The sequence below is a fragment of the Talpa occidentalis genome, unplaced genomic scaffold (assembly GCF_014898055.3).
Source record: "Talpa occidentalis isolate TD23 unplaced genomic scaffold, MPIMG_talOcc4v2.1 talOcc4.14, whole genome shotgun sequence".
Lineage (NCBI taxonomy): Eukaryota > Metazoa > Chordata > Mammalia > Eulipotyphla > Talpidae > Talpa > Talpa occidentalis.
Window position 1 is genome coordinate 4,240,443 of NW_023601433.1, and position 24,767 is coordinate 4,265,209.

At 43.1% G+C, this 24,767-nt stretch overlaps 1 protein-coding gene and 1 long non-coding RNA gene across 3 annotated transcripts in view; one reads left to right on the forward strand and one right to left on the reverse strand.

Moving 5' to 3' along the window:
• The window catches only part of AGBL1 (AGBL carboxypeptidase 1), a 602,442-nt gene that overhangs the window by 120,695 nt on the left and 456,980 nt on the right, over nucleotides 1-24,767 (reverse strand). The gene's annotated exons all lie outside the window — the stretch shown is intronic.
• LOC129145706 (uncharacterized) overlaps nucleotides 1-24,767 on the forward strand; it is a 38,664-nt gene that overhangs the window by 10,821 nt on the left and 3,076 nt on the right. Inside the window, exon 3 of one of the 2 annotated variants that reach the window (XR_008551634.1) lies at nucleotides 11,800-11,940. The exons of the other annotated variant lie outside the window; for it this stretch is intronic. This is a non-coding gene — a long non-coding RNA (uncharacterized LOC129145706). The remainder of the gene's footprint in view (nucleotides 1-11,799; nucleotides 11,941-24,767) is intronic. 2 annotated transcript variants of the gene reach the window in all.

Consider the following 24,767-nt stretch of genomic DNA (forward strand, 5'->3'; position numbering starts at 1 on the left):
GCCTACATGGAAGCCAGACTTCGCTCGCTGTTGCAGCATCTGTCACTCTCTTCACAGCAGGGCCATCAAGCTGTCAGGGCTGAGTGCAGTTTTGCTGATCCAATATGCTCCTCCTTCAAACGCCCCTGTTGGAGCGTCGGGCTTGGTGGTGGGTACAGATGTATGCTCTTTAGGCAACTTGCTCTTTTGGTTGTTGCCCATTAAGATGCTGTCATTGTTTACTCATCTGTAGCTCTGAGGGAGAAGCACAGTCAATACTTGTTGCTCTGCTTGGAAAATTGCCCCCAAAGTCACTTTCTCTTCCAATCACGGTGTCCCCTCTGCCCAAAGGTATGCCACGTGATCTGTTTGCAAACGCTCTAAATCCTGTCTTGGGTGCTGTTCTACATGCTCAGGCCTTGCAAGCATTTTCCAGATGGGATTCACTGCCTAATGAGGTCGTTAAGGAAGCAAAGGAGAGGGAGGGCAGGTCCTCTTTAATCAGCAATCCTGATGGGCAATTGCATGCTGGCAAAGAATGCAGCACCTCTGAGAGATCTGCAGGCAGCTTTAATCCAGCAGAACTAATCACCAGACCTCATAGCAGAGAGGAATTCGGTGCTTCCAGTTGGAAGGAAAGAATGTATTCTCCCATAGAGTACTTGGATAATTGGAAGAATTAAGGAAAACTGAATTATTCCATTTGGATCCAGTACGAATTGGAATGAGCCAAACAATCAGTGCACCAGCACAGAGCATAATTCCTTACCTTTCTGCTGTGGAGAGGAGTATTCTCCCACATAATGAGTCCCTGTGGCCCCTTCATCAACAGTTAGATAGCCCGTTCCCCTGAAATAGCCTGTGGGGTGTTGCTGTGCTATTTCTTCAGCCAGTTTCTGATTCACAGATAGAAGACCCACTTATTAGGTGGAAATGGAATGGAAGACCACCTTCCCGGCTTGGCCGGGCTCTGCCTGGCCACAGAACTCAGGCAGGGGTGTCTGCAATATCCTAGAGCTGGTTTCAAAGGTTTCATTCATTAGACAGAAATCGATCCAGCTGAGGAACTCCAAGTCCAGAACAAAGTTCTTAGACAATTCCTTTGCCACCACTTCAATAAATGCTGTCTACTTCCTAAGAGCAAAAACACTCAAGCTGTTAAAGTTGCCCTTTCTTCAGTATTGACAGCTGAGGTCTCATGCCCTTCCTGAAGAATGAACACTTAATTCCCTTGCACTGTCAATGAGAGCTAACAAAACAAAGCTGGTTTTATTTTATGTACAGATTCATATTATATATTTTCTTCTTGTAGATCCAGTTTCAGATGCTTCCACCCACCCACAGTCTACCTACTCATTCATCTTCCACGCTTGTGAGCCAGACTCTGAACTGGCTGCCCCACTTTGTCAATGAGAAATTGGTGTCTTAGAATAATTGAAGAACTTGGTCAAGTCCCAATCTGATATCAGGTGGGGCTGGCATTGAAATATGATTTGTCTGACTCTAGGGCCCAGATCCTGAGGTAGATGTTGGAAATTCCAAGTTCTGGAGACAGATTGATTTAAACTAAATTTTAACATAATATCTTAAAACTGTCCATAGGCCCTTCAAGGCACCAACATCACAGCAAAACCTTCTCCAAAAGTCTCATTGGCATCAGCAGTTCTACTTGTGGAATTTTTTCCACCTACTGCATTATTTTCCTTTCTAGCTTAACAACTCATAGCCCTTCCCTTCTCTCATTCTTGCTAACAAAATCCTTCTGGAAAGAAGCTAATTAAGTAAAAATGAACGATATATGTTTGAATCCTTTTGGTATAATATATTTTGTCCAGTAAACTGCACCCCTTCCTCTCATTAAAAGGGAGCTGATAGGGTAATGCAGAGTCCCAGAGACATGACAAGACAAATACCTTTCCCACCTGTGCCACCCCAGGAAGCACCACTGAGCTTGTGCAAGGACACTTTCACTGGTCTTAAAGGAATCTTTGAAATAATTTTTAGAAAAAAATGATATTGGAGTCTTATTTTCTGTGAATATATTTGTGTGTGTGATAAAGGGCTTTTGATTGCTGTTTGTGAATTGCAGTTGAGAATAATGTACAGCTTCTGTTAGGGTGGCTTTTTGTAATTCTGAAGAATAGGGTTGGGACATGGCCTAGCTTGGAAATAAAAAGGCATGGACATACTTGATTCACATGCAATGGAGAGAAGGCCCGGGAGGAAGGCAAAAAAAAGAAAGGATGAAAATGAGGCATCTCTAAGACTAGATCATGCCTTTATGTAGAGGATCTTGGGTTGTACCTTTAAGGACTTAAGCTCGGTGGATCAGAAACATTAGCGTGAAATAGTTATCATTTTAGGAAGTTACAACAACATAAACAAAGAAGTGATTCTTTAATAGTAGGGGTGAAATTCAAATAAGTGGTCCATGAAACAGCCTTTGATGCTCTAAGATGACACCACTTGGCAGCTGAACCAAAAACATTTCGCATCCTACTCCAAACATGTTGTGCTCATGCTCATAGACAGACAGCCATATAACTGGTCAGTTGTGGGCAGGAAAAATGTATTGAAATATAATTAAAGCATAATCGGGGAAGGTTGTGGGCTGGGGGAGAAGACATATATGTAAAATATGAACAATCTTATCTAATTGGCTGAAAGGGGAGACCTTGAGCAATGCATCACCAGTGTGTAATATATCTGTCATCTCTGTTTTTTTTTTTGGTTGGTTGGTTGGTTGATTCCACACACATTTCTGGAGGTATGGAACTCTATTATATAAAACCATACCACTCTGCGTCAGAAAATTCTCAGTTCAACCCCTTTTTATATTGTTTGGGACACTTTGATTCATTCCTTTGAGATTCACTTTTCTCATTTGAACATGAAGTTGTTGGACTAGAAGATCTTCCTATCTCAAATATTCCATGACTCTGCTTTCCAGTGAGAGGAAATTGAAATGTGCCTCTATCAGCTTTCAGACTAGACATCAGTTGTAGGCTTTGCTAGATATCACACATTTTGACTTTTCTCCCAGTAAAAATATGCTGCTCTTTATAAACTGCAAATCTCTCTACTTAGATACTGAAAATTTTCTGTTCAACTACTAGAGAAAGTTGTGACTTGTCCAGAAAGATAATTAAACATGGTACTTCATGGAAGGAAATCTGAGTTAATGCATTTTAACACAAAACCTTGATGATGGATGGCAGGGAGCTGGCTACTGACAATTAATAAGCAGAGCACAGGTCTCCAGGGTACACAGATTACACCTTAGTACAAAATGTCAGTGGTGGAAAAGTTGAGCAGACCTGCTACATACTCCTAGTATGTAGACATCACAATGAGATACCCCAGAAATATGTGAGCCCAACTGATAAATATTTACACCAAATGAGAAACGTGGAGGTTTCACCTTCAGAGAATGAGCCTTCCCATGACAAGCAGAAAGGACAGGATTTGATGGAGTAGTTGGTTGTCTGACAGTATCAGCAACAAGAAAATTCCTGTAGAATGTATGTAGAAAAATCAGCTTTGTGGTGGCCTAGACTGAAGAGGTCTGTCCTGGACTCTTCAGAGGACCAGCTGCTGTGACACACAGTGTGGTTTTCTTGTCCTCTGATGATGCAGCTCCCAAGTGGTAGGCGGAAGCTGCTGGGTACCCACTCAACTGCGTGACCTTCAGCACAGAGTCTCTACTCCCTCTGATTGAATTGCACTTTCACCAACCTTCTAATTATATCTGACTTTTCACATAGTTCCTCCTGTAGGAAGATCATGTGCCAACCAAAGAGAAAATTACTTTGGTTTTTTGCCTATTATAGCTGTCACACTGATTTGATGAGTGGACACTTTGTTTTTTTGTTTTTTTTTTTTATCAGACGAAACCTGGGCATTTGGCGTGAGGCAGTCTTGTGTGAGGAACCTGAAAACCTGAGGACCCAGCAGAGAACATGTGCACTCACTAAGATAATGCCCCCTGGAGAGCCAGCCAGATGTTATCCTCAGGCAGGAGCTCTTTCCTAGTCTGAGAGTTGCAGCATCAGAAAGAGCAGAGGGTCAAAAAGGACTAAGGGAAGGCCTCCCTGGTGGCGCAGGGGTTAAAGACAGCACTATCAAGCTATCACCATCCACTGCAGCACGAGTTCAATTCCCGGGCAGGGAGCAACCCACATGGCTCAGCAGACCCCTCCTGCCTCGCCTGCTGCTCCCCTCAGCAGTGTATTTCAGCCAATCAGTCTGTTCTGCTCCCTACTCTGTCTCTGGTGAATTCTTACCCCCCGCACCTCTGGCCTGTACCCCAGTTCTTGTATGCATAAATAAATAAATCTTTTTTTTAAAAAAAGCACTGAGGGAGTATCCAGCTCTCCCACACTTTTTTTTTTCTAATTTCTCTAAAGAGAGGCTATGATAAAAATATATTTACTTTGCAAACATCCTATAACCTCTTTCCTCTATAAGAGGACCAGCTGTATAAGAACCTCAATTTATATTACATTACATTATAGGTTAGTGACTTGACTATTTATATAAAGAGTACCTTGTTTAAAGTAAAAAAAAAATAATAATGTGAAATGCTGCAAAGGGGAAAATGCAAAAATGAGAATTTTTTTAAGGCTAGAATAGGAAAATTGGGGCTAAGTTGGTCAATCAGCCAAAAATTCCCAAATGGCAGGGTGAGGTCTTCTTGTGGGAATGCCTGAGGTAAAGCCAATTCAATTAGTTTCTGCAGCATAACTGTCAGGACCCAAAAACTAGGTGGAATAATGAACTGATTAAAACCTGTAATTGCAATTCAATGGAGGAAACCATTCATCAAGAAGATGGCAGAGTTCCCTACATCCCAGATTGCACAGAGAGAAGACACTAACTAAGGTTGGAATCGGGGCCTGATGTGACTAAAAGACACCATTCAGCTCTTAACCAGAGAATGCAGAGCTGGCCTGAAAGGGGAGCTTGATCTTCATCCTGTAAACGTCTGATTTTTGACCTAAAAAGTGAAATGTAGGTTTCTCTCACACTAATCCAAGAGCAAGTTGAGGCTACACTTCTAATTTGATCACTATCAGATTTCCTGGATTTTACCCAAAACAACCATTAGTCAATGCTCTGTTTTCTCTTGATGGTTTGCAGGTCTTTTACGCCTTCAGTTTCTATATTTGAACACATATGGCTTTGCATCAAGGGTAGGTCAACTTGTCCTGTAAAGGACCAAACTGTCAATGTCTTTGATCTTGGGAGTCACAGTCTGTGGCATCCCCTCAACTCTGCTGCTATGGCCCAAAAGCAACCATAGGAAATACATGAACATATGAGCATGGCTGTGTTCCAACACAACTTTATTCACAAAAAAATAAAATAGTTTTATTTTATTTTATAATTTGGAGGGTTGAATTTGGCCTGAGGGCTGTAGTTGGTTGACCTTGCTCTATGGAGGACACAGATTCATAGACAGCAATTTAGGAAAACATGTTATTAACTCGCCAGAGACAGGAAGTGGGGTAGGTGAAATTCATGGAGGTGGACAAAAGGTACAGGCTTCTAGTTATAAACTGCAGTCCTGGGGATGTCATGTACAGTGTACAGCATGTACACTGTGTTGTATATTTGAAAGCTGATAAGAAAGTAGATCTGAAAAGTTCTTATCACAAGAAAAAAATGTATGGGTGGTGAAGCTAGATTAATCGTGGTGATCATTTCCTAATATATACGTATATGGGGTTATTTTGTTGTATAATTGAAATTGATACAATGTTATGACAATTATACCTGGCTAAGTTTTATTAAGAAGGAGAAAAAGAGCTAGGGTGTGAAATAAATTAATAAAGTAAATGACCAGATGCAAAAACTTTTTCAACTTCTTGAAAGACATTGTGGTCAACAAAAATTGTCTATTTTTATTACTTTTTTATCTTAATTTTTTACCCTAATTTCTATTTCTATTACATATTCCTGTGATACCAAAGACTTTTGGACCATACTGTAGTAATCAGTGCAGAAATGCTGGGAGTGTATCGATTATGAAAAACATTAAGCTTATTTAGCTTAATTCATTCCAATTGCTCCAATCCTACCTGTTAAATAGGCTTCTTTCATGGAAAGGTTTTTGTACCTTGTCAAAATCAGGTAAGCATATTTGTGTAGGTCTATTTTTGGTTCTTTATCCTGTTTCATTGCTTTGTGCATCCATCCCACCACCAATATCACACATTCTTAATTACTGTAGCTGTAAACCTTAATGTGAATAGAATGATTGCTCTCATTTTATTCTTTTCATCAATATTGCTTTAGCTTTTTATTATATATGAGAATATGGATCTTAGCTGAACCTATGGTCATAATTATTTCACAAAGTATGTAAATCGAACAACATGCTATATATCTTAAACTTATACTGTGATGTATGTCAAATAATTTTCAATAGAACTGAAAAAGCATGATGGTTAAGGTATCAAATGAATGGGTCAAGACAACAGAGCACTCTGCAGTGAATAATGTAGTCCTTAATTATTCAATTATCTTAAAATAATTGTTTATTTTTATGGAAGGGGCATCATGAACAGATCCAACACATTTCACTTCTTACTGGACAATTACAAGGGCCTCCTAAATGACTTCTCTGACTCCAGTTTATGTCTCAGATTTTAGAGCCCACAAGCATCACTGTTATGTTTGGGATTCTACATAAACAAAACCACAAATCACAAAAACAAAAGATGGCTTTAGCTATTATGGTGCCTATGCATTTCCATATAAGTTTTACAATATGCTTTTTAAAAAAACTTGTACAAAAAACTTTGTTGGAATGTGATAGGAGATTCATTAAATCCATAGATCAATTTGGGGAGAATTGTCAACTTTATAACTGGAATTGTCTTCTAATTCATGAATATGGTATATCTTTCAATTTATTCAGATCTTAGATTTCTGTCCTCAATATTTTGCAATTTTCACCACACAGGTTTTGTGCATATTTTGTTAAGTTTCTATCTAGATATTTTATTGTGAGAATTAGAAATGGTACCACATTTTTAATTTCATTTTCAGCCTGTTTACTTTTAGTAAATGTTTGTGTCATGACCTTGGTTTGTTTTTGCAATTTGGTTGACCTTACTTAGGAGTCCTTGATATGGAGGGATTGTTTTCTGTTGTTTTTCTGTTGTTTGCTTTTTGTTGCATGTGCTAGATTATGTAGATTTTTCTATATAGACAATCATGTCATTTGCAAATTGGGAGAAATTGATTTCTTCCTTTCTAATCTATTTCCTTTCTTGCCTTATTGTGCTACTAGGGCTTCTGTATTATGTTAAATAGTAATGTTGATAGATGACATTCTTGGAATATTCCCAATTTTAAGGCAAAGAATTTTGTCTTTTGTTATTTAGTATGATGTTAGCTGTAAGCTTTTGTAGTAGCCCTTTATCTATTTGAAATTATTATCCTCCATTCCTAATTCTCTGGTTCATAGGGCAGCCTTTTAGAATCTGCTTAAGGTATCTTTAACAGGACATTAAACATAGAGTCGCAGGTGAGTGATCCTATGTCAATGAATTCTCCCCTATTCACTCTTAAAGTTGTCTGTACCCCAATATCATCTATTAAAGATGCATTCCCATACATATGTCTTAGTTCTTGGCCAAACACATTAGCAACGGTGGGCGGGGGCATTTTAAGGAGAATAAGCATCTTCTTCTCAAAGGAGGAGATTGCAAGTCTCCAGGGAAGACAAGGCTGTTCTCTTGCAGGAAGTGGGAGAGGAGTTACCCTCTGCTGACCTGAAGAGTTCAGTGGAATTTAAAGATTAAAGATTCTGAGGCACATCCATTCAAATGTCTATTTCTTAGATTTCAGTGTTCCACTCTTCTTCTATTAAAGGCCCAATTTTCATAGGTCACTTATTGAAGGGAAACATTCAAGTTCATTTATAGCTGCTATTCCTATAGTAGACGTAGTGCCTAATTTTCAGTACTATATGACTTATGGTTATAGAAGATGAGAGTCTCATTAAAAGCTATTAGAAAGGCACTCCAGGTTTCATAGCGTAACTTAAGCTAGCAGTTGACTGCCCTGAGCAGTGATTTTCTGTTGTCAAGGCTACCAGTGTTGTTAAAAGAAGCCATGATACTCTACAGTCATTACAATTATAATTGCGTCCATTTTGCTCCATCACCATAGCCACCACATATCCTATGATCACCTTCCACCTGCACCTTATCCCAGGTATGCACAGGTGAGGACCAAAGAGCCAATGATGCCATTGCACTATACATATTAACAAAATCCCATCCTGGTACAATTATCTTAACCTGAATTTTCCAGAAAGGCAAATGTTTATGTGCTACGAATATTGAAAAGAGATACATCAGTGAAGCAAGAGTAAAATAAGGGGATGGGGAAGGAGACAGAGAAGGATAGAAAGACATACTGAGGCATATCTCCATGGCGGCCACGACTGGTGGACAAGAGTAACCACCTGCTCAAATTTTGGAGGTTCTTATCTCCCAAGAGTACTGGAAAGTATTATGAAGCTGTTGCATCATTAGGAAATCAATCCAGCAATAGGAAAGGAGAGAAAAATATTCACTGATGTTCATTCCCTATTAGTTATAGATCCATCCTATGTGGCATTAAATGCCTTGCACATTTGGTTTGTGTACATGTGGACACTGACCAGTCCTGTGCTCAAACATCTTAGGGATTATTGGGAGGTTCTGGATTATTGGGAGGTTCTTCAGGGGGAAGAGGTGAGCAATATGGGCATGAGTCACAGTGCCAGTGGGACATGCCCTGTGACATTGCTTGGAACCCATGCACGATTGCTGCAGAAGCAACAAAAGGGTAAAACAAGTAATGAAGGTCTCTGGAGATGAGCAGGCCGAGAAGATCTGGGGCAGTGTGGCAGAGGTGACAAACACTAGTGTTGGTCCAGTGCAAGTTCTGACTCTGGGACTGTCTTGACTCCTCGGTGAATCCCCACATTTACTCTACACCTTAGTCATACACACCTTTTCCTGCTCAAGTTTTCACATCCTATTAATATGATATCCCTTCAAGTTAGTTTCCCAGGGCTGCATAACAACACATCATAAACTAGGGGCCTTAAAACAAGCAAAGTTAATTGTCTCACATTTCTGGGGGCTAGAATTTGGAAATCAAACTGCCAGGAGGGCAATGGTCCCTCAGACACCAGTAGGGAACGCTATTCCTTGCCTTCCTAGTGTCTGGTGTTTACTGACAATCCTTGGTTTGTAGAGGCATCACGTACTCCAGGCTCTGTCTCCCTCATCACATGCCTGTCTTCTCCCTGGCTGTCCGTCACTCTGTCTCTTCTGAGGATACCAGTTACCATAGATGAAGGGCATCTACTCTACTATGACCTAATTTAACTGGCATTTTAATTACACTTAAAGATTCTATTTCCAAAGAAGTTCACATTCTCAGGTACAAAGGTTAAGGCTTTGACATGTCTTTTGGGGGGACACAGTTCAGTCCCCACCCCCTATCACACCACACACACATATGTACTGTTTACCGGCCTGAGACTGTCCAACAGCAACATTCTCGTCTTTGATTCATCTGCCAACATAAGTGCAGACATAGGTGATGAGAGAAGAGGAGGCTTGGCCTTTGCCAAAGATCTTAAGATGAAGAGAACTGAAATTTTGGTCTAACCCTACCCTCTCTACTCAAGTGTGAGTTCTTGAGTAAATTACTTACGTGATCTGAGAATTCATTTACAGAATGTGAGATGGGAATAATAATACTTTCCTCACAGAATTTCTGTGAAGGCTTAATGACCTAAAGAAAAACATCTAAATGAAAAACCGTGTTCATAGACCCTTCAAGCTGCGAGGCATTTTCAAAGGTAAAATTACATGATGTTCTTCTACACCCACTTACCTCTTCTCTCTGCCACTGATCTCATGCAGGGTCTAGTTTACCAGTTGTCTCGAGCCTGCATTCTGCCTTGCGGGGATTTTTCCTCTACTTCTCAGTTTAATATCTCCAAGTATTTATATATATATATATTTTTTATATAGGCTATTTTTTCCTAGTCCTGAGATGAATTTTTACATGTCTACTACTTTTGCATGACTCTTTCCCTTCACAGCCCAACTTCAGGTAAATGTTCTACAACTGCTTTTTCACTTCCTTTTACTTAAAACAATTTTTTTAAAGATTTATTTATACATACAAGAGTTGGGGTATAGGCCAGAGGTGTGGGGGCTGAGAGGATTCACCAGAGATAGAGTGAGGCACAGAATAGGTGGATTGGCTGAAATACACTCTTGAGGGGAGCAGCAGAGGTCTGCTGTGCCATGTGGTACCTCCATGGCCGGCCGGGGATGAACTCCTGCTGCAGTGTTGCTGTGGATAGCTCCACAGAGCTGTACTTAATCCCTTGCACCACCAGGGAGGCCCTCTTTCACTTCCTTTTAAAGACTCCTCCTGATAGGTGTTTGGTATCAATGTCCCTTGTCAACTGAACTGCCTTTATGAACGTGACGGTGGCATGAAGGAGTCTCAGCAGTGAGAGGGACTAGCTGTGTGCAGGTGTGTCTCTCCTTGGTCTCTACAACTCTTGTCAATTCTGCTGTCCACTGGCCACCTCTGCTTCTTGACTGTCTCTTTATCTTGATTGCTTCTCTGTGATCAAAGACTCTCTTAATCCTTTTGCCTGGCGAATAAGACCTCTCCATCCTATTTGCTACTGCAGAGTGTGTTTCTTCTCTGTCCTATAAGTGGGTATGGCCCAGTCCTCAGGCTCTTGTCACGTGTTTTGTCTTTAATTCTTGGGAAGATATGTTTTTAGGGTTCTGGTGAGCATCTCATATACCTGCCCTACCTGCTTGTTCTACCCCTATTCCATATTTCTGACTGAAAGTGGAAACTGATCTCCAGCCATTGAAATGCATGCCTGTTTTCCTGCCCCCACTTCATAAAACATAAACACAGCTCCACTTTGGCTTCCTCATCCTTCCCTTCCCAAACCCCTCTTTACTAAATCCCTCCTAGCCGTAAATGTTCTTTTAGTCTCAAATCTTGGGAATCATCTCTGGCCACACCATACTTTGCTTCTCTCTCCAATACATTCACAAAGCTTTCAGTTTCATTATCTCGGTTTCCATCCACAAACTGCATCCACCACAACCTGAATGATAACCCTTATCTCCCGGGTGCTTGTCTTTCCTCTTGGCTCCAATTCATCTTCCTAAAAGCGCAATTAGTTGCCTCCCTCCCTTCAATAACTCCTAATAACTTGCAGTTTTCATCGTCAACATGGTGATCCTGAGTGATTCTGAAATTTTCATGCCTTTCTAAATATGAACACTTTGCGGAAATGATTGAACTCTTTAATCTCTCTCACACACAGGTTTGCTCCCCAAATCCTTGCAGTCAGAAGAAATATCTTAAAATATTTTGCAAAGAAGAGCAACACCATTGGGAGTGGGTCTAGACATTGGGAGTGGGTCCTATTAATTCCTGCTCACTGATCTTGCTCAGCTCACCTGATACTTGCAACCTCATTGACTTGAAAATCCCAATTCTAAAATTAACAGAGTGAAAGTTGCAAATAACTCTTATGTCATCCAATCAATAAAAATGTCCCGAGTCTCTGCTGAGTGCAGTTCTTAGATCATTACCGTGGGGAGATTAAAGTAGAAGGTAGTTTCTCAGTCAATTACCTTGCAAATAAATGTCAGTTATTTACCGGTACACAAAATATTATATTAAACTGTCTCATAATTCTTTCCCCGGAGATACTCTGATGGTCAACTGCCCTGTAATGAAAAACCTGATTGTCTATTTTAGATCAATCCCAGAGGGATACAGGGCCATGAGAAGGTGAAAGAGAGATACCAGCCGGCGCGTGTTTGCAAGTTGCCCCCTGTAAGTGGTAGGCACCCTCAGAGCTCCCAAGGCACTTCATCAGGTCATCCTCACCAGAATGTGGTAGGTGTTTTCTACTTCCATATTTCAACGGAGGAAAATTAAATTCAAAGATATTGAAAATCCCTAAGAATTAATTTTAAATTAAATTAATAAAAGTGATCGCTCCCTGTGGTGGTTGCTGGGGTATGAGGACGACAGCGACAGAAGCAGCTGGGCCCTGAGCTGTACAGGTGTGGATAACGCCTCAGGACCAAGTTCCAGGCCCAGAGCTGGAGCCCTCAGGTCTACTCCTGTCAACACGTCTCCTCCACCCTTCCAGCTCGAGGAAGAGGAGGTGCCGTCCATTCTGCGCTGCAGATGGCGCATTTCTGTGCCTTTGCTGCTCCTGGGGGTGAGCACCTGTGAGGGCCGCAGCACGTTAATAGTCCACGGTCACCGTGACAGTCCCACGCGGGCACCATCGCCACCTGTTGGCACCATCCTTTCCCACCAGTCTACACCTCCAGCCCAGACCTTGAGCCACTGCAGGGGAGAGAGTTGGCTCTGGACTCATTGCCACCTTCCCAGGCCCATGTCTGCGCACCCAGGCAGGGCTGGAGGCCGACATGAGGAGGCCAGGTGGCGCTTCTCCCTCTCACTCATCGGAGGTGCAAGCTGGGGGATTGGGGGGCAGAGGGCACTTCAGCTCACACGGAGCATTTTCTCTGGAACTGGGGCTCAGTCTGAATCTTCCTATGGTCTGACTAACCCTAAAACTTCTGGCAGTTTATTCCCCCTTCCTCGCTGGGCTGGTGCTCTTGGTCCAAGGCCTGGCTGGGAGATTGCTTCAAGCCCAAGGGATCTTCTCAGAACCCAGGGAGCTGGCTGGGGCCCGGGGGGCGTGTTGGCAGGGGCAAGGGAGTCGGAGGGGCCCTGCTGGGGAAGACCAGAGAGACAGGGAGCTGGGCGCCAAAAGACGTTTGTGAGCCGTTTTACAAAGAGCAAACAGAAGACAGAAACACTCATCTCACAGCCTCTCTTCCGGCCTGGACACACCGGGAACATCTCAGCGGCTGAACTGATGTATTTGAAACAGCACAAGAGGGACGGCGAGCCCCGCTGTGCGCTGACAGCAGCCCAGGGCCACCCCACGGCCTGGCCTGAGACCTCCGAGACGCCCGCCGGCCTCTCCCTCCTCACCCACGGGGCCCTGCCTCCCAGGACTTGGGCATCCTTGGTCTGCCCGGAGTCCCACCATCCTCGCGCCTGCTCCCTCCTCTTCCCCAAAGGCATCCCTCCCTGCGGCCTCCCCTGCCAGCCGCCAGCTCTGTCCGCATGGGCTTGACTCCGTCGTCCGCTTGGAAAATTCTCCCCCATCCCATAGCTCTTGCCTGGAGGCTGCCTCCCCTCAAAAGCCTTTTCTTTCTTGTTTTCCACCAAAGTAGTCCCTGCTCTTGAATACTTCAGGACTTTTCTATATTCTGTCATTGCAAACACCACACCCCACTGGCTTCTGAGCGCCCTCGCCCCTCAGGACGCCCCCCAGAGAGTGGTGGGGCTCATCCTCCTGAGTGTCTGCGCTGGTGTCTGGACCTGGACACTGACTGCATGTCCAGTGGGGTCCAGAGGGGTCCAGCCCCACCAAAAGGGGGAGCCAGAGGTGTGGGGTTGTGTCTCCCAGCGCAGCCATGGACAACACATGTGTCAGTGTCCTCTTGCTCTTTAGCCAACTCCATGTCTTGGGCTTCCAGCTCTGAGGAAATTCAGAATATCCTAGTTTCATAGGTCCATGGTAGGACCTAGGGTCAAAACTTTTTTGAAGAACTCCATAGGGGAGTCTGATGACAAGGGAGCGTGGTGAGTTACTGGAATGCTACTAGTCACGTCCCAAAGGCAGCTCAAGGAACACTTTTTCTCTTTTTAGATTCTTCTATGGTAAAACTTCAGCCCATGGTTTGAATTGTCCTGAATACCATAAAGAATGGTTAGAATTAGGAAGAATATGAAGGAGTGTGTGTGTGTGTGTGTGTGTGTGTGTGTGTGTGTGTGTTACTCATACAGAGTTATTTTGCTATGGAGAAAGAAAGCATCTGGGCCTAGTTCTCTCTGAAGCTCAGTGAGGTATTTCAGAATTGCAATTTATCAGCTGGTAGAATTTGGTCTTCATCCACAGTTCCTGGTTTACAGCTCCCCAAACCCTTGGGGATGTTAATGAGGTGACTTTTAGAAAGCACCTCAAAATGGGGGCTGCTTGCCTGAGCCAATCACCTGACGACAGGGTTGGGATTCTCAGTTCCTTGCTCCGTCCTCCAGGGAGGAGAGAGGGGCTGGAGGTCGGAATTATCACCACAAAGCAATGATTTAATCAATCATGACTGCAAAATGAAGCCTCTATAAGAACCTAAAAATAGATGGGGTTTGGAGAACTTCCAGGCTGGTGGAGACTTGGAGACTGGGGAGAACAGTGCCCTTGGAGAGGGCATGGAAGGGCATCCCCTTTCCTGATGCCCTGCCCTATGCAGCTCTTCAGCCAGATGTTCTCTGGACCCTTCACTAAGGAACTGGAAATTCAGTAAATAACATGTTTCTCTGAGTTCTGTGAGCCAGTCTAGCAAATTAATTGAACCCAAGAAGGGCTACGAGGATCTCTTTATAGCCGGTGGGTGAGCAGCACAGACAACTCCCTGAGGGTGTGTCTCGCATCTGAAGTGTGTGCTGGGCCTTGGGGGAGGTCAGGGACAGAACTCTTAAGCTGTGGAGGCTCTAGGTAGATGATCTCAGAATTGTGTTGAATTGTAGGGCCATGAAGGGGAGACAGAGCTACAAAAGACGCAGCTGAGTTCAGACCCTGCTGTGCCTCTGATCTCATATAGAAACTTCTCTTTTTGCTTCCTGACTATTGCCCCATTTTCCTCCCTCTCTGGTTCCCATCCCTTTAAAAACCTCACCTCTCCTAAACATTTTTTCAGGGGTTCTCTACTACCTCTAAGAGCAAGACCAAGCTACGTGCTATCTCCTAGCTAACATTTCTTTATCTTCTCTTGATGCTCATCCTGTCCCATCATTTCCCATCAGTCCACCTGGCCTTCGTACTCTAGATGTCCTGAATTACTTCAGTTCCAACTAACGGTCCACATATTTGCACATCATCTTCCCTCCACTAATCACATCCTCCTTTGGTTCATGCACTGGGCAAACAATAACCAACCCTTTGAAATCGGCTCATGTGTTGCCTCCTCTGCTACTGAAGGCAAAGTTCCTCCGCTGTGCCAAAAGGCCTCCTCCTGACTGAGAGCTACTTGAGCTGCGGATCAGGTGACCCTCACCAGCCCCAGGCACCACGTCTGGTGTGCGATAACATGTGTTCATCAAATGACTGCGGTGCTTGGGTAAGGACACCCCTACAGCAAAGAGCACCAGTTAGGGGAACAAACTTCTCTTCTGAGGTGTCTACTCACAAACTTCTGTGCAGAGGGAACACTGGAATCACAGCTTCTGAGAAATGGGGCTAATTAATCAAAGCACCACTAGCGAGAGAGATGACTTTAGGTCATTTAGTCCTGCCAGGATTCTAATAGTCCCCACAGTGCATTTCCCAGTGTATTATCCTGTCATACTTTCAATATTCTCAGTAATGGGGCCTTTCAGAGGTGCTGATTAATAGGGTTTAAAGTAAGACTGTAAGAGGCGAGCAGCCTGACAAGAAGCACAGGAGAGAGATGGGTAATCTTGTGTCTTTGACTCGAGGAGGTGAAATAGTCACTCCCTGGAGGCTCCCTGTGGGTTGGAGACAAGCAAGGGAAGCTTTGGCTGCATTGTAGCAAGTGACATGAGAAAATCCCTACTGGCTCAGTGGGACGGTTACGAGTGAAAGGCTCAAGAAGATTGTTTGACAGGTAGTGTGTGATTCTCTTTTCCTCCCCTTACCCTTATTTCTTGGTAGCTTTACAAAACCAACCACTTTCAAACTCATCTGAGACACACGCAGCAGCACTGCCACATCTCTTGCTTCTAGATGGAGTGACCCCAGAGCTGAACTAATGTGATGTTTTAGTGGGCTTAAAATGGAATCCTGGAATCCAATGCTTCCATTCCAACTATTTTTTGTAAGCAGTAATAATTTATCTATCTTGTTAAAAACCCAATGATCTGACAGAATCTTCACCGTTCAGATAACATGAGAAACCCACAACAGGGAAACAAAAAGCCTGACTCAAGAGCTATTTGTCCTCTTAGAAATTTTCTAAATCTTTCGACAGTCACCTGAATTTCAATATTACATTGAAAAATGGGGGTCTACCCAACAACTGTAGATGACCAGGCCTGTTAAATACTATTCATTTAAGTCAAGCAGACGTAAATGTCTTTAGAAAAGAATCAGTGTGCCTGGAAGTTTGCCAAGTCCACATCTTCTTGCCATAATTCCCAGAGACCACTTGACTCTCAGTCATTGCTCTTCTAGGTTGAAGCTATGTCTCCAGAATGTTCCAGGCATAGTGAAGCAGCACTAACACTAATCGCTACCCAAGAGTTACCACACAAGGATGAATGGATCAAATTAACTTGTTTCTGAGAGTAAGAATACTAGGAATGGGACAAACACCAAATACAGATTGATAGGGGAAAAAAAATAAAGAATCCTAGTGACGGAATTACCTGGATGAGGACAGCTGCTTATAAAGGTGTTAACCTTTCATGGGTTAAGGACAGGGACAGCTGGCATTGAAGAAATCAGGGAAGGACAACTTTTTCAACCTTCTTATTTTTGTCTAGGGAAGACCTTAGTAGTAAGAAGTTTCAAGTAACCAGCTCCAAAGGAAGAAAAATGAGATCTTCATGAATTATTTCACTGCATACCCAAATTAGAATGAGTCATTGTGCTTTAGTGAAACATTTTGCAGTGAATCATGAATCTATCACCTTCTAGCTAGTGACCTTAGGCAAGTTAATTATTTTCCCTAACCCTTACATGGAGAAAAATGAAATGAGACACTATATGTAGTAAGTCTCTCATCTATGTATTCACATATAAATTTTGGGATAAAGAGAAGTGATTCGTTAAAGAAGACATAAGATTATACCCTTGTTCTCTTCATCAGCATTCCTCACAGTGAGGGTGATCTATCAGCATTCATTGAGTATATTATTAAATGATTTATCCAAAGAAAAATAGAAGATCTATATGTGATTAATAAAGATAAAGAAAGGATAGAGACAACTAAATCAAATTCAAGGAGAATTGAGAGGTTAAAAAACAAAACAAAACATGGGCCTTCCTGGTGGTGCAGGGGGTTAAGACGCAACCTATGAAGCTATCCGCAGCCACTGCAGCATGAGTTCAATCCCCGGCCAGGGAGATACCCACATGGCGCAGCAGACCTCTCCTGTCTCCCCGCTGCTCCCCTCAGCAGTGTATTTCAGTCAATCCTCCTGTTCTGTTCCCCACTCTGTCTCTGGTGAATCCTCTCACCCCCCGCTCCTCTGGCCTGTACCCCAGTTCTTGTATGCATAGATAAATAGATCTTTAGGAAAAAAACATAGCAACTAAATTCTAGATGAGAATGGAAGCAACTAAAGAAACAATGGTTACACCAGGTCGGCTAGTACAATATTAGCCAACTTCTCAGGTGTCTCTGAAAGCTGTTTCATGTAGCCCCATGCAGGCGTTTCATGGAGAACGTAAGCCTGTCCACGGGGAAGCCATGGGTGGCAAGGAGCAGCTCTGCTTCTGGAATTATCTCAATTGAGAAATGCAGAGAGTGCCATGGGCCCACCAGTGTGTGGAAGGCTTTTCTCAGGATGGCCATTCAAAGCAAGATCTATGGAATGGATGGCCATTCCATTCTATGGAAGAGAAAGGGAATACCAAAGGATAATTGCGCCAATGGCACAATTTTTCTTTTTCATGTAACTTCCCTCCACCCTCGCAAAGTCAGTATCATTGTTATGATTGTATAGATGATCATAAAATCAAAGTTCGGAAAATCCCCATGGCCTGCCCCTTGTTATACAGCCACCAAAGCGCGGCATCTACACACTGTCTACACCCACACTCTGGTGCCTCTACTGGAGGCTGGGGGTGGGGGGAGTAGAACAGGAGGACTGTTTGCTTAACTGGGGCTTATATAGTTTTTTACATCTGAGAATGGTCCTGGAAGTCAAGCTTTATTTTCCCCATCTGACCATAGGAAACTCTGATTCAGAAAGTGCAACTCACACATTCAAAGTCAGGATTCACTGGAATGTACTGGAATTCCTGCACTCTGGAAACTCTCATTCCAGCCAAATAGGGGCAGTCGGTCACCCTACTGTCCATGGCTTCAAAGTCAACATGCTTCACCAACACACAGAGAAAACATACTGAGCCAACAACATACCTCAGAGTCCAATTCACAGGACGGCCAAGGGACAGATCAAAGCTGGTAGATGGTGTGGCCTCTCAGCTTACAGTAATAAAATGGGAGACTCCCACTCCACTTTTCCAAGAAATGACTACAACAAAAATGTTTTTCCCTCTCCTCCTCTCTCCACTGTGACTACTGCCGCCAGCACAGTCAGAGTTAACCCAGACCTGGCACTCAGTGACTCAAACGCAGTGTCTTTTTCGGTTGTCCCAACAGACTTTCTGTTATGAGCGTAGAGAAAATGATAATATGTGTGAAAGGACATTCCGAGTCAACCAGTCAAGGACTCTGATGTTTTCAGCCCCTGCCTGCTCACTTGTGGGGTGAAGGCCTTACCACGAGGCCCCATTGTAATTCATGCAGACACACTGGCTGGGTCATCTGCTCAATCTGATTGAAACCCTTATCCATCCTTATTTTTCAAGGACAAAAACCTGGGACTAGAAAAGTATCTAAGGTCCCACAACCCACACATGCCAGAGCTAGTTTGAGGGAGAACATGTGGAATTTGTGCCAGAAAATCGAGAGAGCCAGTACAAATTTTGAGGGGAAAATGGTAGATGTGAATTTCTCTTAAGAGCTGCAATGCAGATGTAGTCACCTAACAAGATGAATACATTTTATAGGCTATGTATCATGTAGTATATAACATATTACAAGAAACAGAATATAGTCTGTGATAAAAATATAATTAATATTAATTATAAAATGTATGGCCTGTCATTAAATATAAAATGCAATCTGTTGTGTAATTACATATTATGGAAGTTACGGATAATATAATAAATATCGAATAATGACAACACAACGGTAATGAACACCTACATGTTGCTTCCCCTGCAACAGCGCTGTTTCTGTTTTACATAAAAATTTACTCATTTCATTCTCACGACACCCCTCCAATACAAGAGCTATCATTTCCACTTTACAAACAAGGGGGGAGGCACAGAGATTTTGTACAACTTGTTAAAACTCACTTAGGCAGTAAGCATGAGAACCAGATTCTTGACACTGTCACCTCCAGAGTCCCTATTGTCAATCATCACACCATCATAGCATGCGGAACAAAGCTAGGATGCATCTCCTGGGCCAGAATGTGTACTTTATGTAATTTGAACTACTTGATTCTCCTTTTGGGAATTCCACTTCTGCCCGGCCACCTCTTCAGTCAAAAGGCTCTCTAATTTTTCTCTCCCAGGATGTGTTTCCTCTTCTTGTTTAGAGTTTTGTGCCTCCTGGAATAAGACTGATCTGGTGGGGTCCACCTGGGGTAGCTGAGCTTGCTCCAGGTATCAGTTTGACCCAGCGTGCTCGAATATGACCAGGCTGTCATCCTCTGAGCTGTGGGATATGAAATGCTAGGACAAGGCTTTTCCCTAGAAGGAGAGCTGGCTCCGAGGCTCTGGAATATGTCTTTGTGTTTCTAGATGTCTCCCCCCGGCTTCCATCCAATCCCAAAACCCCCAGAGGCCCCAATCAGGAGAGCCCTGGTATATATATGCCAGACCTCGAGCTCTGATGAGCTCTTGGCCAGAAGAATTCTCTAGGGAAGGAGACCCTTAAGATCAGCATAGACCCTACTGGAGATTTCCAGAGTTTGAGCTGCTGCAGAACCCACTCTCCTGTGTGGAGACTGTTTTGATTTTTTGTGCTGCGTGGGACTGTCAAAGCCTAATTAGGACTAGCATGGAGCAAACAGACTTTGGGGGATTGTAACTGGGTTAGGAAGGGCTCAGTGTGCTGTAGTTGGATATGGAAAGAATTTCAATGGCTTTCCTGTGCATTTAGAACAAAATTAATTTCATTTAGAAGAACATATTTCTTGCCAATGGAAATAGACATTTCAGAGAAGAGTAGAAAATCAACAAGCATGTCCCATCAAATCCCAAGGGGCCAGATTAGGTCCTTCATGTCTTCATAACAGCTAAAAACATTTTTTTTTCTTTTTTTTTCCAGTTTTATTGAGAAGTAATTGACATACATCACCATATAAGTTTGAGATATGTAGCCTGATAGCTTGATTTACAGTAGTATAAAATGATTACTACAACAGATTTAATTAACACCCATCGTCTCATACAGATACGGCAAAAAGAAAAGAAAAAAGGAAGACAATTTTCTTGTGACAAGAACTCATAAGATTTACTGTTTAACAACTTTCCTATATACCACATAGCGGTGTTAGCTAGAGACATTGTAGAGTATGTTATCTCCCAAGTACTTATTTATTTCATAGCTGAAGTTTATACCTTTTGACCACGTTCCTCCAATTCCTCCTCCCTCCACATACCACCTCTGGTCAACATAAATCTGATCTCTTTTTCTGAGTTTGTTTTAAAAGATTCCATGTAAGAGCTATCACATAGCATTTGTCTTTCTTGTCTGACTTATTTCTCTTAGCATAATGCCCTAAAAACTTTCCACGTTGTCACTAATTATAAGTGCCCTTCATTTTTCATGACTGAATAATATTCTGATGGGTGTGTGCGTGTCTACACATCTACATATGCACAGTGCATCTAGACCACGACTTACTGACCCATTCAGCCATCAGTGGGCACGTAGGTTGCTTCCATGTCTTGGTTATTGTAAATTAATGCTGCTAAGGACAAAGCTGTGCAAATATCTTTTCAAGTTAGTGATTTCATTCCTTTGGATATAGTCTCAGAAGTGCAATTTCTGGATCATTTGGCAGTTTTATTCTGGATTTTTGAGGCTCTGCTATACTTTTGTCCATAGTGGCTGCCCACTGACACAGCCAATAGTCCACATGGTTTTCTCCACATCCACCTGGCACCTCTTGTCTTTTTGATGATGGCCATTCTAACGGGTGTGAGATGATACCTCATTGTGCTTTCAGTTTGCATTTTTCTAACAATGAATGACAGTGAGCATTTTTACGGACCTTTTAAATATCTTCTTTGGAGAAAGCCTTTTCAGGTCTGTCATCCAGTTTTGAATGGCGTTATTTGGTTTTCTTTTTTAATTGAATACCATGAGTCCCTTACATAGTCTGGGCATTGAACCCTCGTCAGATGGGTGGTTTGCAGACATTTTATCTCATTCCATAGGTTGTCTTTGTCACTCTATTGATGGTTTCCTTGGCTGTGCAGAACGTTTCTAATCCAATGTATTCCTCCCTCACCTTTTGTTGGTTCCTTCCACTTTAGGTGTCATTTCCAATATCAAATCATTACTGAGCCGCTCCAACCTTGTCTGCTTTGTGATATATTTGCACAGCATCCTTGTGAAAATACATCTGCTCCCTGGTTGGGAGGCTCAGTACAAGGGGAGAGATGCCGAGTGGCCTCAGCACTGAGAAGCTCCCTTCTCAGGCAGGGGCTGGGTGAGCAAAGGGACGGAGCCCTTGGCCTAAGGTTTGAGGGATGCCGGGAAAATTAGTGGAGGAAGTTCCCCCATGGCTCTTGCCCTGTTTAGTCTCTAACTTGTGAGTTAATAGAAAACTCTAGCCTCTGGGATCTTTGGCACTCCTTCCAGACATAAAATTCATTTTGAGAAAGAGGGGAGAAAACCTTTTCCTTTTTTTTTTTAATATAAAAATAATGGATTGTTACAATTTGTCACTGGCCCGCGGGTGAGACAGCTCTGTTCGCTCACCAATTATCTCCCGGGGCCAGAGAAGGGCCACTGCAGGCCTGTGTCATCATTCTATCTAACGTGTTCTAGAAGTTTGGCGCTGGGGTCCCTCAGCCCCTTTCCAGGGGAACTGCTCACTCCCCAGCGACAATCTCAACCACATCTCCCTTGCTGGGTCACCTGAAATTTTCCTGCTTTAGCTTTTGAGTCCTTGGCTCATACTCCATGGTTTCTGGCTGCCAATGTTTCTTTTCTCTGTGGAGGATGTGCTTGGATAATAATTCTCCCAAAGAGCCTTTGGGTTTAGCTACTAAGATCCTCTAGGACTTTTATTCCATATGGACAGAAGAACTCAGCGCTCTGCCCTCACCCCAATCCTTCGTGTTTCCCTTCATGTCCCTCGATGTGTCTTCCACCAGGAACAGGATCTGGCTGTCCGTGTGCGGGAGAGCAGCCTGACCAAGGCTGTGCGGGGTGTGTCTTGAGCCTGGGGATTGGTGTTGCTCGTCTTCCAGGCTGGAACCCGTTCAGCTGCCATCAGGCCTCTGCACACACTCGCATTTGGCTTGGCCTCCTTCCATTCTGCAGCTTTCCTGAGGCCAGATTAGTGGTTGTTGTCATAATTGTTATCATTTTTCACTGGATTTTTTGGGAGTGTTCCTGCCTTCACCTTTGGCTTGCAATAGGAAACCAGCAAAGGGGGAAACCCGGTGGGTGAGAAATGGATCAGAAAACTCTGTATTCTTTTCTGATTCTATCATTACCCAGTGGTGGGTCTGCAAGCGCAATTTCACAATGGCAAATTGTGCTGCTTACCTGAGATTGTTTTTAGGATAATTAACATGAGCGATACCTAAATCAGAGGACATGCACTCATACAAGACTGGCCCTCCTCTGATTCACTGCTCTCTAAGTCACTCCCAATGGAATGATGCTGATTCTTTTAACTCCTTTAATATTTCTTTTTAATTTTAAATACCTCAGGGCTGAATATTCTGTCCCTGCCCTTTGTCTAGGCCTCTGTCTCCAAGCCTCTGGTGGCATTGCTCTCTCAGGAGCTCTCTCCTTTCTGTCTTTCCCTCAGAGTTGCTCTGATCACAAACACTAGCCCTTCCCTCTGTCACTGTCTCAGCTGCAGCACTACTGACATGCTGGCCCAAGGAATTCTTTGTGGTGGGGGTTATCAAGTGCAATATGAGTAGCATCTCTGACCTCCAGCCACCAGATGTCAGTAGCACAGTCCTCCATCTATAGTGATGACAGTTCCAGATATTTCTACACCTTGGCATGGGTGAGCACCAGGGGTGAGGACCAGGGATGAGGACCAGGGATGAGGACCAGGGATAAGGGCCATGGGTGAGGACCAGGGGTCAGGACCAGGGGTGAGGGCCACTGAAGTAGGCCTTTCCCATTCTCTTCCCTTCAAGACTTTAAGGATCAAGTCAGTCCTCACCAAGAAGTAAAAACAACCTTGCCGAATCATTTAGGAGACTCTTCCTAGTATAAGATCATGAAAGTTTCCCAGGAGAGATGCCAGTGACCTGACATGGTTCAGATAAACCACACAGAGGTGTCAATGCTGCCTCTGAGTTCTCTGACACGAAGCAGGGTAAATATCAGCCAGTCATCACAGTAGCGCTACCTATCCAACTTATCACATGAAGAAAATCTAAATTCCTCACCAAAGAATTGTTCCTTAATTTGGCTAGTTTCCTGCAAAGCAAATACAAAACAACCCTCCCCTACAGAAACATAACCTGATTTTCGAGCAACACTTAGCAAAAATGCAGATAGGTCTTATACTATAATAAGCTCCCTACATATCTTGTATCATCAAAACCTTACATTAGCCTTGTGCTAAGAGCTTTATTGTATCCTGTTTAAAAAGGAAGAAATTATTACACAGAAAGAAAGGTTAAGGGACAATTGCAATGTGTCATAATGTCTGTGCGCCTGTACCACAACTTAAACTCAGGTCTGTCTGTTCACAAATGCCCATACGTACCCTTCACCACAAAACCACGTGCTATATAGCTCCCTGAATTATACTTTTAGTACAATATGAAGATGGTCTGTTTGTTTATCTCTCCCTTACATTTGATTGGAAGCATCTTGAGGCCAGGAACAGTGATTACGTACATTCCTGGTTCCTATCTTAAGTAAAGAAATGGAATGTCTTGATTTATTTTCATATACTAAGTTGACATATTTAGCACAAAGGTTAGACTTAGGAAAAAGTGGGTAGAATTATATCACCCACACTTGGTTCTCTAGCATTGAAATATGGCCCCATTGAAATATGGCCCCAATTTGTGGTTTAAGGAATACATGCAACAGTTGTATGGGAGAGCTTAGGCACTTACTCAGTGAAGTAGATCCAGCAAGAAGTATTTTCAGGACCCCACCTTTGGGGCTTCGGGAGCTGGGACACAATGACCAGGAGTAGACCCTGCCATCTTGAAGGCTGAATTTGTGTTTACTGAACATTGAAAAATTTGAGAAACTCACTAGAAACATGGCTGATGTATTTGAGAATGGGAATCACAGTCCCAAGCCTGACAAAATTTGAACTGGTATGTAATTAATTATACTGGAGTAAAATGAGTGCTGCCCTTGGTTCTTCATGTGGGACCATCCATGAGGCTCGGCAACTTTGTATTCCTCCACAACCGCACCAAGGAACTGGGCAAATGTAAACCCCTCACTGTCATCAAAACTGTTTCAGGATTTATTCCCAGTATTTAGGGAGTGGTTCCATCTCCCAAGGAAACAGAGTAGACTTCCTCCAAAGTTTAACAGCATCCTTGAGCATAAACTGGCCAGATTTCCAATCTCCTTTTCTTCATGTGCTCCTGAGGCTCCCTCCTGGGGTGGGGGGAGCACATATTATAACAATAGTCATGATTG